The sequence below is a fragment of the Callithrix jacchus genome, chromosome 15 (assembly GCF_049354715.1).
Source record: "Callithrix jacchus isolate 240 chromosome 15, calJac240_pri, whole genome shotgun sequence".
In the NCBI taxonomy this organism is placed as follows: Eukaryota; Metazoa; Chordata; class Mammalia; order Primates; family Cebidae; genus Callithrix; species Callithrix jacchus.
This window is the reverse complement of record NC_133516.1, coordinates 71,571,344-71,585,033: the sequence shown is the minus strand read 5'-3', so window position 1 is coordinate 71,585,033 and position 13,690 is coordinate 71,571,344.

The following is a 13,690-nucleotide window of genomic DNA, read 5'->3' as shown; positions in this document are numbered from 1 at the left end:
GGTTTTCATTCTTCCTTTGATAGGTACCACAGTTTTCAGCCAGTTTTTTCACTTGAGCATGGCCACATCACACAATGTCGCGCATGTGTGCCTCCTCTTCAGCTGTCTCCACGGTCACTGCTCCAGTGACAGGCCTCCTTGCCTTCACAGGGACCATCACACCAGCCCACACTGGTCTTCCTGCCACTGGCCTTGCTCCCTCCCATCCATCTTCCCAAAGGCCACAGGGTGAAGTTTCTAAAGCCCAGATCGGTCTATATTATGCCAATACTTAATAATTTTCTTTTTGCTTACAAATTTCAGTTTACTCATCTGTAAAATGGGAGGGTTGAATAGATGAACTCCACTGCTCCTTCTATTTTCATGATTTGGAGATGTGGTCCCTACTCCTTTGGCTAACAGATAAGGTATACTCCTCATCAGGCTCAACAGGGCTTCATTACTCTCTCTCCCATGATCTGCGTGTGCAAATATCCTGCTCTGTCTAAACTCTTCTCCCTCTGGTTCCCCAGGGCCCCTTCCTTCCCCTACCCTCTGGCCTGTTTCACATGTCCTCCTAGCTGACCGGCTCTACCTCCTATGAAAAGCTTGCCCATCTCTAAAGGCTCAGCTTAAATATCACCTTCAACATGAAGCCTTACTTGAATTTCAACAGGATGCTACCAGATTTTTCTCTCTCCTTAAATCTTTACTAAATCATACAGTGGAAGGAAATGTGCCTTAATTATCTGTGTCTCTTGCATGGAATACAGTCCCTTGTGCTTAATAAGTGCTCTAAAAATGTTTATTGAATCGTTTCTTTTGTATATTCATATTTGTTTTCTGTCTGTCCCACCTGTTTAGTTTCCTCTCTTTTTTTTCTTTCCTTATCTTGGATTAATCAAGAAGTACTTTTAATACAGTCTACTCTTCATATCTGTGGATTCTACATTGTGAATTCAACCAACTGTGGATCAGAAGTATTTTTAAAAATTGCTTCTGTACTGAACATGTACAGACTTTAGTCTTGACAGTATTCCCTAAAAATACGGTATAATAACTATTTGCATAGCAGTCACATTCTATTAGGTATTATATGTAATCTGAAAGTGATTTAATATATATGAGAAGATGAGCGCAGGTTATATACAGATACTATCCCATTTCATATCAGGGACTTGAGCATCTGCAGATTTTGGTCAACTCTGGGGAGATCTTTGCACTAATCCCCACCAATACCTGGGTGGCCCCATTTCATTTCCCCCCATGTTTGTTTGTTAGTTTTACATCATTTGATAATTTATTTAGTGGTTAACCCTCAATATTATAACATGCATCTTTGACTCCTTAAAGTCCAATGCAAATGCATACTTCCGTCACATTACAGACAATGCTAAGATCTCAGACTTCTTTAACTCCATTTACACTTCCATTGTTCTCATGCATTTTAATTCTACATGTATTTTAAACCGCAGAAGACATTATTATTTTAGCTTTTTTCGTACAGTCAAGTTTATTTCAATGTAATCCAAATTTACCCTTCATTCCTTTCTGCATGTTCATGTTTCCATCTGGGACTATTTTACCTTCTACTTGGAGAACTCCCCATAGTGTTTCTTTCAGTGTGAGTCAATTTGTAAAAATTCTCTTGGTTGTTCGTTTCTTTATTTTGTCTTTATGTTTGAAGAATATTTTCTCTGAGTACAGAATTTGAGGTTGGTAGTTGTTTCCTTTCAGTATTTGAGGTTGTTCTATTGTCTTTTATTTCTAGCGTTTCTATTAAGAAGTTAGCCGTCAGTGTTATTATTGATCCTTCAAAGATGATATCTTTTTTCCTCTGATTGCTCTTGTTTCTCTGCCCTTGAATTTTAGCAACTTTACTTGCATATGCTTAGGTGTGGTTTGTCTTATATTTATCCTGCTTAGGGCTTGTAGTGCTTATTGGAACTGTGATTTGATGTCTTTTTTATCAATTTTGGAAAATTATTGATTATTATCAGAAATATTGATTGTGTATTTTATTTGTTCTCCTCATTGGGCCTCTAGTTATGTGTGTGTTAGACCTTTTCCAATGGGATGGTGGAAAAGAGATACCATGTATCTTCTATATTTTCCATCATTTTTTCTGTCATTATTATTTTTTAAGAGACAGGACCTTGCTCTGTCACTCAGGCTGGAGTGCATTAGCGTGATCATAGCTCACTGCAGCCTTGAATCCCTGGGCTCAAGCCATCCTCTTGCCTCAGCCTCCCAAAGTGGTAAGAATACCAGGTGTGAGCCACTGTGCCCAGCTGTATTTTATGCTCTTCATTCTTGAGATATTTTTCTGCTTACTGACCCATCTTTCAATCCACTAATCCTCTTTGAGTGTGTCCGATTGTCTGTAAACTCATCTAGTGAGTTCTTGATTTCAATTATCATATCTTTCAGTTCTTTAATATTCAACTGATTATTTCTTAAAGACCCTAGTTCTCTGATAAAATCTGCTTTTTGTTTCATTTCCTTGAACATACCATTCACAGTTATTTAAAGTCCATGCCTGATAATACTAATATCTGAGTCACCTTTGAGCCTATTTCCACTGGCTATTTTTTTTTCATTTTGTTTCTGTTTATTGGTGTGTCTGGAAAAAAGTTTTTTTAAAAAAAAATTAATGCCAGCTATTGTGCATGAAAAATTGAAGAGGGTCTTCATGATGTGACCTTCCTCCAGAGAAGATTACCCTTTCCTGTGACAGTAGATAAAGTAAGAACATCTCACCTAAATCTAAACATGGACTGAGATTCAAGTCTGGGTTGTAATTTTCATAAGTCTTGTTCTACCTCTGGTTCACCCATCCAGTTATAATCATCCACTGGTCTCAACTGAAAGCCTGGGATATTTACTAGGGCCTCTCCTTCCTACTGGGCTCTGAACTCCAGTTTTTTCTTGTAAGTGCTGTGAGACTGAAGAACGCCCCACTCTGCTTTTCCATTGCTTTTTCCTTAACTTCTCAGTCTCCTCTTGTACAGAGCTTAAGAAATGGCAAATGCCTAGAGGGCAAAACTGGTACTGAGGGTCAGGCTTTCTTCTCTGTGTCTCCTTTCTCTACAGGATCCTTGTCCTGATGGCTTGGTGATCCCAAACTTCAAATTTGATGTCTTCAGCCCCATGAAACTACCTAGAGCTTGTTGGGCTTCTCAGTCTTTCACCCTGTGCCAAGAATTGGCAAATGCCCCAAGAGAAATTTATCTCAATGAACTTCTCTCTATCTGGGCTCTTGATCCCTCAAGTCCTGAATGCCTTGCAGATCCCTGATACACACACACACACACCCACACACACACACACACACACACAATGGTGTGTATATACGTACACTACATTTGTCTGTGATAAAGTAGTTGGTAGCAGGCTGGTGGGTACCAACGACTTTATCACAGTCAGGAGCATATCTCTTTGGTTATATCTAAAATGAGGAGTTCTCAAAGTCGATATGAACCACAAATCCTAAAACTACATTAGGGACAGGTGGGAACATTACCAAAGTTGAATAAATAATACTTTATTTTATTTTATTTATGTATTTTGTTTTTAGAGTCTTGCTCTGTTACCCAGGCTGGAGTGCAGTGGCACTATCTCAGCCCACTACAACCTTTTCCTTCTGGGTTCAAGTGATTCTCTGGTTTCAGCCTCCCAAGTAGCTGGGATTACAGGTTCCACCATTCCTGGCTAATTTTTGTATTTTTAATAGAGATGGGATCTCACTATATTGGCCATGGTGGTCTCAAATTCCTGACCTCAAGTGATCTGCCGTCTTGGGCTCCAAATAATACTTTATAATAATAATTATAGATATCATTTTGAGAACTTTATGAAGTGCCAGCCCAACTGTGTAGAGTCTCGAATCCTTCCTATAGTTGTCCAAGGTAGATATTATTATTTTACCCATTTTACAGATAAGCCAGCTGAGACTTAAAGAGGAAAGTCAATTGTACAAGGAACTGAAAATTTGTTCTCTTAATCACAATATACTGCCACCATTGTGGTTCCTAATTTTGTCTTCTTGGATTCCATAGAACAAGTATGCCACTTTTCCACCCCTGGGTTACATGGCCAAGATGTTTTAGACTACAAATAGCAAACAAACAAACAAAAACTGACTGAAAGTGGTTTAAACAATAACATTAAACAGTTAAAAAAAAAAAGTCTGAGATGGGCAGTTTTGATTCAGTTGCTCTGTGATACCTTTGAGTATCTTTCTTTCTCTCTACCTTACAGTCTCCAGAAATGTCTACTTCACTCTCACAGTCTCTTACTCACTTTGACAAGGTAGATGCCACCGTTCCAGGCATCACATCTCAACTGTTGGGGGTGCAGGATAAGGACACCTTTCCCTGAAATCCCCAAAGAGACGTTCCCTCAAGTCTTGTTGGAAAGACTTGAGCCATAAGCCCACTCCAACCAATCATGGACCATTATGGGGTTTCCATAACTGATATAGATCAATCTAGTTTGATCCTTAGAGACTAAGAAAAGGTCACCTATTCCCGTGTCACTCAGATATAGAATAAGCACCTGAATAAGCCATGCTCTGCCAGTAAGGAAAAAAAGAGGAATAGAGAAAGCACTATTGAGATGTGAAGGAAATGAAAAAACAAGCTTGGAGAAATGCAGATTTAAACTACAATGAGATCCTACTACACACCTATTCATGTAGCTTTTTTAAAAAAGAAAAAGCCCTAAAAATACCAAGTATTGGTGAGGACACGGGACAACTAGAACTCTCATACAGTTTTTGTTTTGGTCATAGATGTGGGGTCTCACAATGTTGCCCAGGCTAGTCTCAAACTCCTGAGCTCAAGTGATCCTCTTGCCTCAGCCTCCCAAAGTGCTGAGATTCCAGGTGTGAACCACTGGAACGCTCATACATTGCTCCTGGGAATGCAAAGTAGTACAGCTACTTTGGAAGATAGCTTGGCAGTTTCTTATAAAGCTAAACGTCATTTATCATATGATCTATCAGTTCCAATCTGAGTTATCTCTACAAGAGAAATGAAATCTTATGGTCATGAGGCAGGAGGCAGGACTTTCCTCCAGACCAGCTTGAAGACTGGCTAAAACAGGGAAACGGTGAAAAGCACCTCTCCATAAGACATGCCCAGGGCTATGTCAGTCTACCATTAACATAACATACCCAGAAGTTACTGCCCCTTTCCATGACGGCAAACCAGAAGTTACCACCCCTTTTCTTGAAAATTCTGAATAATCTGCTTCTTAATTTGCATGTAATTAAATGTGGGTGGAATTGCCTCTAAGCTGCTACTCTCATGGAGCTATATAAATATGCTGCCTCAATAAAGTTGTTTTCTTTTTTTTATTTTTTTGAGACGGAGTTTCGCTTGTTACCCAGACTGGAGTGCAATGGTGCGATCTCGGCTCACCGCAACCTCTGCCTCCTGGGTTCAGGCAATTCTCCTGCCTCAGCCTCCTGAGTAGCTGGGATTACAGGCACGTGCCACCATGCCCACCTAATTTTTTGTATTTTTAGTAGAGACAGGGTTTCACCGTGTTGACCAGGATGGTCTCGATCTCTTGAACTCGTGATCCACCCATCTTGGCCTCCCAAAGTGCTGGGATTACAGGCTTGAGCCACTGCACCCAGCCAATAAAGTTGTTTTCTTCTGCTACCAGCTTGCTCTTGAATTACTTCCTGAATGAAGCCAAGAAGTTTCCCAAACTAAGCCCCAATTTGAGGCTCACCTGCCCTGTAACAGCCACACGAAAAACTGTACATGAACGTTTATAGCAGCTGAGATGGGCATTTTCTGGGTTTTAATTCAATTGTTCAATGATATCCTCGAGGACCCAGTTCTTTCTTTCTCTCTGCTTCCTAATCACTAAAAACTGGAAATAACCAAAACTGTCTTTCAGCTGGTGAATGGACAAACTGTATACATCCATATAACGAAATCCAACTTCGCAATTAGAAGGTATATTAGTCCGTTTTCTGTTGCTTATAACCAAATACCTGAAACTGAGTAATTTATAAAGAAAAGAAATTTATTTCTTCCAGTTCTGGAGGCTGAGAAGTCTAAGGTTGAGGGGCTGCATCTGGTGAGGGCCTTCTTGCTGCTAGGGACTCTTTGCAGAGTCCCAAGGTGGTGCAGGGCATCACATGGCAAGGGGGCCAAGCATACTGGCTCAGGTCTGCCTTCCTCTTTCTATAAAGTTGCCAGTCACACTCCTATGATAACCCACTAAGCCATTAACTCATTGATGCATGAATGGATTAATCCACTCTCGAGGACAGAGCCCTCATGACCCAATCACCTCTTAAGGGCCCCATCTCTCAATACTGTCATATTGGGGATTAGTTTCAACAGAGTTTTGGAAGGGAAAAATATTCAAACCATAGCAGAAGGAATAAACTACTTTCATCTACAACAACACCGATGAATCACAAATGCGTTATGCGAAGTAAAAGAAGCCAGACTCAAAAGGCTCCATACTGTACAATTCCATTCTGGGAAAGAAATGACTATAGAACCAGTAAACAGATGAGTAGTTGCCAGGAGCTGGGGGTGAGAGGAGATGTTATCTACAAAAGGGCTTGGGGGAATTTTAGGAGCAGTTGAACGCTTCTATATCTAGATGGTGTGGTGACTACACCAATGTATGCATTTGTCAGAACTCACAAAACTGTGCAGTAAAGAGAGTGAATTTTACTTTATGTAAATTGTACCTTAATTTTAAAACTTACCAAGCCTAAAACTTAGATTTTAAAACATCAAACTCTTTCCAGATAAAGTCTATAAAAATCCATGTGAGACAATAGAGGTAAAACAAAGGAGGAAACAAAGTTGGTTATGTGATGTAAGTCATAAAAATAATTGTAAAAAGTGGACATTTAGGCAACACTTACCATGTGCCAGGTTTTGTGCCAAGCAGTTTGCTCACATTGGCTCATTTCATCTTCATGGCAGCCCCAGAGCTAGCGAGGTAGGTTCCCATCTTACACACAAGAGCAGCAAGGCATAAGGAAGTCAGGAAACTCACTCAAAGCCAGACAACTAGAAAGTATCAGAGCCAAGCCTGGCAGCCACTCTCTCTGGCTCTTGCGGGTGGATCACCAGAGGTCAGAAGTTCAAGACCAGCCTGGCCAATATGGTGAAACCCCATCTCTACTAAAAATACAAAAAATTAGCCAGACATGGTGTTGCATTCCTGTAATCCCAGCTACTTGGGAGGCTGAGGCAGGAGAATTGCTTGAACCCAGGAGGCAGAGGTTGCAGTGAGCCAAACTCCTGGGTGACAAGAGTAAAACTCTGCCTCAAAAAAAAATAAATAAATAAAAAGAGATACGCATCTATTTTCTTAACCACAAAGCCTCCAACAAGTCACTTTTCATGTTCAGCCTCAGTTTTGCCATCTGTGAAATGGAGCTATTAACCTTCTTTATTTTTTTATGGTTTTTGAAAAAAAGACCCTGATTGACTTTAAAAAAAAACACACACACAAATGTGAGAGAGTTGACAGAGATGGTTTTAGGCATTTCTGGCCTCCTCTCAAGTATGGAATTGTTTATTTGAAACCATTTCTCTGGAGATGTTTAGCCCATTCTCATAGGCACTGAGATGGGTTAAAATCAGGAAAGCAGGGTAGCTTTCTGGTGACCCCATCTAGAGGGGTAAAAAAACAGCCCCCAAATGTCCCAAGATGGAGAAAAGGAGGTATTCCAGGACTCTCTGGGGTAAAGTCTTCTGTGGGTTAAAAGGAATCGTGGTTGGGTGAGGCCCTGAAGTCTGAGGAAGGGTGAGATCTCTCAGAGCATGTCCACTACATGGACTTCCAACAAGAGGTGAGGCAGGGATCAGGCTTTGGTTTTGCTGAGTAAAATGTGCAGGTTTGCTGCCAGAGCTAAACTGCAGGGGCCGACAACAGAGAAGCTGATTCTGGCCCCCGCATCCTCCTCCTCACCCTCCCCAATCTGTGCTGGGCCTCTTTTCTGAATAATTGGCTGAACTGGTATTTAGAGAATAGTAATTTCCATCGGACTTAAAAGCTGGGCTGCCTGGGGCTCCTCCTGAGCCCTTGTTCTGGCCCCAAAACTAGAGGCTGCTGTTTCCAACCGGGAGTCAGGCTATACTTTTCCCAGGACCACGCTGGTGAGGTGAGAGGAGATAAGGCAGCTTCCAGCTTCAGGGGCTGGAGGGGAGGTAAAGGACACCCTCTGGGGGCAGAGCAATTTCCTTCCACTTCTTAGCCCTGGCTGGACCACACAGAGAGCATCAGGCTCAAGGGAAGCAGGACAAGAAAGGCCCCCATTCTTGCTCTGCCTTCCCTCACTGAGTGGCCTTGGATGAACTGAGTTGTAGCCCCTGTCTTGTCTGCATTTGGCAACAGCTGCAGAATAATCTTAGAATGAGGTTCCTTCCAGCTCTAAGCACCTGGGATGCCTTTCATCGAATGTCCCAGGCCCCTTACCGGCTGGTATGTCAGCTACACTACAAGCTTGGGGGTTACAAGTCCCCCTTTAGAGATAGATAAACTGAGGCTTGGAGAGGTGCAATGACTTGCCTGAGGCCATGAAGCAAATAAACTGTTTCCTTAGGATGTGAGCTCTGTGACAGCAAGAATTTTCATCCAAATCACTGACGTACTCAACACAAAGTGCAGTGGCTCGAATGTAGCAGATGTTCAACGGATACCCAGCGAGCAAATGAATGGAATGGTGGAGCTGAGATTTGGACCTGCAGCTGGGTGACTCCGAAGCTTTTGCTCTTTTTAATGCTCAACATGATCTCCAGGTAGACCAGTTGAAAATATGTGGATTATCTTTTTTGGAAGAGGAAGGACATATAAAAATGTAGAATATGGGTTGCCTGATAGCAATCATCCAGGAAGGAGCAAAGTGAAAGCTCAGGGTAATGGGGAGGCCAGTCCTGGATTTCCAGCTTGAAAAGAGAAGCGAGGTGTGAGGCCTTGTATAGGAGCTTAAAGCAAAACATGAAGGCTTTTCTGGAGCTCTGCTGGGTCCTGCAGTAATTGCAGAGTGATTGTCAGTGTGTAATTGCATGCAAATGTTCCCCAGAGAGCCTGCTGGCACCGGGGCGATTACCCTAGCCCAGGGACCTCAGAACTTTTGTGATCTCTCATTCCCATTGATAAAATGATTTAGGAACTATGTCCCCCAAATGTGTATGTACTTGTAAACTGAACATATGTACAGTTGTCAATCCATATATTAAATACCAGAAAAGCTTCCTTTTTAAAAATAATTTTAGGTAATAAAAAGAAAGGTAAGTAGTAATAGTTACTTCCTGCACCCCAGTGGCTTGGTTCAGCATCCCCTCCCTCACCAGACCAAGTTGTGCCCAGCCCCCTCCAAAGGCTGGCAGGTTCCTGGGAGGTGCATCAGCCCTGTCCCTTCTCTCCCTGGGGATCCCTGGCTGGGGGCCTAGAGACCAGGCTGGGGCTGAGCTCCCACCACCTTTTGGTGAATAAACTTGGCTGAGCTTGGTTCCCACCCGTGACAAGTGTTACAGTCCTCACCCAGCCTCCTGCACAAGGTCATGCTGAGACTCACTTGGAGGCTGTGGGTGCAGTGGGGAAGACACCCTGGGCACCACCGAGACAACAGCAGCCAAAGAGGCCTTTGGATCAGCTGGCCCCGCTTCCCCTGCAGCTGAGGTTCCTCAGGTGCCTCTCCCATTTCCACAGTATTAATACAACTATCGAGACCAGCCTTACCAACATGGTGAAACCCCACCTCTACTTAAAAATACAGAAATTAGCCAGGTGTGGTGGCACACACCTATAATCCCAGCTACTTGGGAGGCTGAGGCAGGAGAATCACTTGAACCTGGGAGGTGGAAATTGAGGTGAGCCGAGAGCACGCCATTGCACTCCAGCCTAGGTGACAGAGCGAGAATCCATTTCAAAAAAAACCAGCTAATAATAGTGGTAAAAACTTACATAGCATCTCCTGTGAGTCAGGCACCAAGAGCTTTACAAGTATTGACTCATTTAATCCACACAATAACCTTATCAGGAAGGTATTTTTAGTGTCACCATCCCCATTTCACAGATAAGAAAACTGAGGAATAGCTCAGGAACTCACCAGAAGCCACACAGTGTGGAGGGGATTTGAGACCAGATAGCTGGTTTCTCCATGATTTATCCTCCTATTTCTTTCCTTTTTTTTTTCCCCCTTTTTTAGGTTCCACAGCACACGTGCAGGATGTGCAGGTTTGTTACATTGGTAAATGTGTGCCATGGTGGTTTGCTGCACCTATCAACCCATTACCTAGGTCTTAATGCCAACATGCATTAGCTCTTTCTCCTAATGCCCTCCCCCCAGCTTCTCCCCTATTTCTATTCCTCTGATTACATCTTCCCGTTATGGCCCCATCACCGCTACTTTTTCCCTGTTTCCACTGCTCTTGCTGCCATTCTAGTAACTATTCTTATTATATGATTCCCTCCAGCACTGGGCTTCTGTTTGCACCTTCTCCCTTTACTCTCCCTACCCGACAGCTTTGTCTCCTCCATTGTTCCTCCCCTTCCTACGGCAGCTCTTCCTATTCACGCCACCATTCCTTTTCTTATCACTATTCTGAATGGTACCTTTCCCAGTAACGCTCCTTTTCCTATTTCTACTTCTTCTATCCCTCCTCCTGGTAACTAATTTCCTCTCTGACTCCTCCTCAGCCCTGTTGCATTTTCTCTTACTACTTCCTCTACTCATAGGACACACCCTCTGTTACTCTTCCTTCTCTTCCCTCCTGGGACCAGGGTGATTAACCTTGCACAGGGACCTCAGAAATTTTGTGATCTCTCACTCCTATTGAAAAAATGATTTGTTTTCTTCCCTTCCATGGGTTTCTAGAATAGCTGCAAATTCTTTGACATTTCTCCCACAAGAGGTGGGGGCTGCCTGGAATCTAGAGCTTATGACTGCTTTGATGGATCGGGGATGCTGGGAAGCGCTGGGACAGGATTTCTGAGGCTAGGTCATCCAAGGGGATGCAGCTTTCACCTTGTACAGCTGGAACACTCACCCCTAGAGCTCAGCCCCATGTAAGAAGTTTAACTGCCCCCAGGCTGCCATGCTGTGAGAGAGCCCAGGCCACCTGGAGACATCATGGGTAGGCACTGGGGCAACTGTTCCAGCTCAGCCCAGCCTTGGAGCCATTCCAGCTCAGAGGCCAGGCACCAGTGAGTGAAGACCCTTCAGATGATTCCAGCCCCCAGCTATTGGGTCAGCCCCAACTCTGCCCCACTCCACCCTTTAAGTCTTCTTAGTGAGTTGAGGTCCTAGACCACGTGGAGCTGACATATTCTTTCTGCCTTCTGTACCAAAATTCTTCCTCCTAGAGCTCACCACCGTAAAATGATTGTTCTATGGCACTTATGTTTAGAGAGGCCTGTTATGCAGCGTTAACATGACCCCCCTCTCTTCTCATGGGGAGTTCCTGGGCCAGCACCCTGCCCTCCTAACTGGTCTCCTTTGCTGGGGCCTCCTTTGCCTGGCACTGGTATCTTTGCTTCTCCCATCAGCAGTTCTAGCTCCGTCATCCTCTGAGCAGTGGGCATCCTAGCTGTGGAGGCCATCAATCTGAGCACAGACAGGAGTGATTCACAATGCTGCTGCTGGGGGAGGCTCACTTCCTTGTCAGAGCTCACAGCCATTAAGACAAGCTCTGGAGTCAGCACTCCACAGACTCAGGCCTGCCTGCTGATCTGCCCCTCCCTCACCCAACCTGCTGGCCCTGCACCCTACCTACTAAAGCAGTTAATAATTCAGGATGAATATAGGGCTGCAATGTGACCCATCGAGGGTCTTAGGATCATAAATAAGAGACAACCATATCGATGGACTTTGTGGGCAGCACTGTCTGGGGATGCTGTGGAGCTGGGCAGATCTTGGTTCAAATGCCCATTCTGCTATTGCTGGCGGTGTGACCTTGGGCAAGACACTTAAACTGTCTGAGCCCCAGTGTCTTCATTTGTGACACAGGGCTAATTATAGCAACCTTGCAGGATTATTGGGGACCCAAGATCATTCCCTTCCTTAAAAAGTGGAACTTCTGCATGCCAAAGTTCGAATGGCTTCGTTGATGGTATCAAGATGCCTGGGATTCCACTGCTGAATGCTCTTTTGGAACATAAGCAGCCTGCCCAGCTGCACTTGGCCCTGTTAGGACATTATGATGATCCCTGGTTTGCAGATGGGGAGTCTGAGGTTCAAAGAGACAGGTGATTTGCCCAGAGACATACAGTTTAAATCTGGCAAACCCAGGGTTCAAGCAGAGGCTGCTTGCTTTCCTCCCAAACCTCACAGGGGTTACCATGCGTTCTGCACTGGCCACCAGGGTTGTATTTCACTGTGCTGTTGACCAGCAAGACCCTCTTCCTCTCTAAGCCAGAGCGGGGAGGGAGAGCATCCTGGCATGTAGGCTGACTTGACTGGGTGGGAGGAGGCAGCCTTTCCTGAGGTATAAACACTTTTAATACTGTAAAAATTTGTCTATTTTAAAATTTCAACTTAGTTTTTGTATAGATAATGCATTTCTAGGGTTCAAAATTTCAAGAGGCTCAAAGAGGGATTCAATGAAAAGTGAGCCTCTCCCACCTGTCCCTGGCCTCATGAATCCTCTTCTAGAGGCCCCAGTGTTTCCACTAGAGATAATTCCCCACAGAACTGAGCAAATGTGAATACAGAGCTTTCCCTCCTTTCTGCACATTATAAATACTGTTCTTCACTTTGCCTTTCTCACTTAACAATGCACCTCAGAAATGGCTCCCCATTGGGACACAAAAAAGGGCCTCCTCCTTTTCAGGGCTGAGTAGTACACCATTAGCTGGATTTGTGTGTGTGTGTGTGTGTGTGTGTGTGTGTGTCTGTACTTGCACACACTCACCTTTTCTCCACTCATTCCCTTGGAGAAAGCAAATCTGACTTCTGAAGATAGGCGTTTCTGCTCCATCTCCAGGTGGTACATCCCCAGAGCCTATGAGATCAGGTGAGCTCAGTGGTCTCAGCCTGGTGGAAGGAACCATTATTATCTCCATCAGTCTAGCCTTTGCTGTGTGCCCAAACACAAGCCACGCCCTCTCTGAGCCTCTTAGGCCTCATCAGCAAGATAGGACCCTGAAGCCTCCTTCCCAGAGCTGAGGGCTCCTCTGGAGGGTCCTAGATCACTTTTGCCTCTTACAAGCCTGAGGCCAAGGGACACTCACTCAATTCATTGATATTTTTCAGTCACTTATTTACATATTCCTTCACCCATTTACTCACTTATTAATTTGCTCATTGATAAAGCCACTAACTCATTCGTTCATTCACCCACTCACTTATCGACACATTTATTTAGGCCTTTAACCACTCACTTGCCCATTCCTTCCTTCCTGCCTTCATTTGCCCATTCACTCGCTCACTTATGCACTCATCCATACACCTGTGTATTCACTCATGCACTGATTCATTCACTCACTCACTTATTCACACGTTCATTCATTCACTAATTCGTGGTGGTTAGAGTCATTTGGGTGTGAATTGGTGAGCCCTAGGGTGGGGGAGATTGGGGACAGTGTGTGAGGCGGCCCACTGGATGTCAGGGCGGGTGCGAGACGGCTAGGGCGCCTTTGGGCTCCCCTCCAGCCGCCCTCCCTGCGCCCGCCCCCGCCGCTCCCCCGCCCCCCGCGCCCGGGAAAGCGCGCGCTCGAA